The following is a 2,016-nucleotide window of genomic DNA, read 5'->3' as shown; positions in this document are numbered from 1 at the left end:
TGTGTCATTAGAGGAATTTGGAGGATAGACCGAGGCCTCCTTGAAATTTCCATTCTTGGATAGTGCTCTCTACGGCAATGAACACCCAAACTGGAGCCTTAGCTTGTTGATTCAAGACCACAGCAAGCTTCATTGAGAAACCAAGCGTCCACACATCCAATAACGAAGCAGGTTATAAAGCAAGGCAAAAAGCTAGCACTGCCAAGGCCAAGTGGGGCGTGCCAGGCCGGTCAGTCACCTATAATAATGCAGCACGATGCATAGAACGTGCTTTAAGAAGCTGAATGAAGAAGATGCATCTTGGAAACATGGCCTGGCAGGTGCATGGCATATTCCAAACAGAGTAGAAGCAGTAGCGTTGGACCTGTGGATTGGGCTGTAGGGTACCGGTGGGTATGAGGATGCACCAAAGCTGATTTGGACCTTGCCTTGCTGATAATGGTCTCGTAATCCAGGCAATGAGCGTTCGGTGCTAGGCTCGTTCTCCATTGCCTGTAGCACCATGCGAATTCAGGAAACCATAAAAGGAGACTCGGTTGAGCGGAGCAAACGATACCTACATTCTAAGAGAGTCAATAGGCGATGCTAGCATCACCCAATGAAAAATGGTAATAGCGAACAGAAATGCACCGGAGCAAACGATACCCACATTCTTGGGCAATGATAGAGTCACCCAAAACCAACCCACTGCTGCAGTGTATGCAATCCCTGAGTCCACACTGTCAAACCGAGTCCGGAGAGGTCGCTGCCGCCTGAAATGAGAGGTCGCTGCCGCCTCGCGCGAGGCTCTCCATCTTAGCTGTTACTTTTGAGGAGCCCCCCTCACAGAGAGAGGAGCCGCACCAAAAATTCGGATACGCTACTTTCTGTGCCGAGCACACGGTATTCTTTAGTAAAAGGCGAAAGAATAGTTCGCTCTGTGCTCAACACGCAGCTTCCATGTTGTCTGACGGGCCGTGTGTGAGCTTATATACGGCACCACAAAGTGAGTCTTTTCAAAATACCGTATATGGGATAGAGAAGCACGTGTCCCATGCATGCCTCTTGATGATCCAGATCACACTACTTCGATTGCATCGACTTTCACACCGGCTTGTATTTACGCATCTTAGGCGATTCTGTGCTCTACATGGTTGTTTTTTCTGGATAATCTGATATGTGTGCAATCCCACATAAATGTTCTCGTATATAAAACAACTTGACTGAGATAAAAACTGGGTCAAGCTGTGGATTCTTTATTATGGCTTATGATGGTTAAGCTACTCCTGATCCACAATATCATGCTTGGTTAGAGGATGGGTTTACTATGATAAAACGCTTTGGCTTTGAGTCCGCGGCGCTCTACAACAAGCACTAGCTTGGATTCTAAAGTTATTCGGGCTTTGATTCTCCCAAAATTTAGCCTAGAAAATACATGGAGGAAGAGAAGGAAAAAGTGATATGCTTTGTAGTTTTGGGCTTACCCACTTGTTTGCATGAACCTTATTTTTAATGTTGTTCTTAATGCTTCAAGAATGACTCATTTAAAAAGGAAATTTCTTCATGTTAACTTGGCCAAGGCAAGAAGATGATAGAGTGCTCAATACATATTTAAACGAGCATTAAGTCAATGCACTCGATCTCAATAAAGATACATCAAAAAGTCACATGATCCGATGATGTGCTTAATTTCTCCTCCTCGTAATTAGTTTTGCATCTCTAATAGGGGGTCTTTGTTAGGCTTAGCATAATCATAATAACATATTTCTTAAATTTAGTGAAAAACATGGCCCCTAGATCCTTTATGTGGAGGGGTCCAACATCAAGGAAGACATCTAACTCCTCATCATCTCTAATCTTAATAAATCTTCTTTGGGATATGTTTATTAATCCATACAACATTATATGCACACACCTGTATACATACAGGTTCCGACTCAGCTGAAGTCTTTGATAGGCTTCTTCCAACTCCAAGTACTGGTCTAAGAGGGAAAGAATTGTTTCCTGGAACGGATTACTCTCTTGGGCCCCTGTTGC

General features: G+C 43.9%; 1 non-coding gene across 1 annotated transcript; it reads right to left on the bottom strand.

Moving 5' to 3' along the window:
* Positions 1-817: 817 nt before the first annotated feature.
* On the bottom strand, positions 818-936 carry LOC147901869 (U5 spliceosomal RNA). The gene has a single exon (XR_015541080.1). It is a non-coding gene; the product is annotated as a U5 spliceosomal RNA (small nuclear RNA).
* Between the last annotated feature and the right edge of the window lie 1,080 nt (positions 937-2,016).

The sequence above is a fragment of the Dipteris shenzhenensis genome, chromosome 5, assembly GCF_047967505.1.
Source record: "Dipteris shenzhenensis isolate YYH24624 ecotype China chromosome 5, Dip_SZ_1.0, whole genome shotgun sequence".
NCBI lineage: Eukaryota > Viridiplantae > Streptophyta > Polypodiopsida > Gleicheniales > Dipteridaceae > Dipteris > Dipteris shenzhenensis.
The sequence above is the reverse complement of the archived record's forward strand: the minus strand, read 5'-3'. Positions and strand labels throughout refer to the sequence as shown.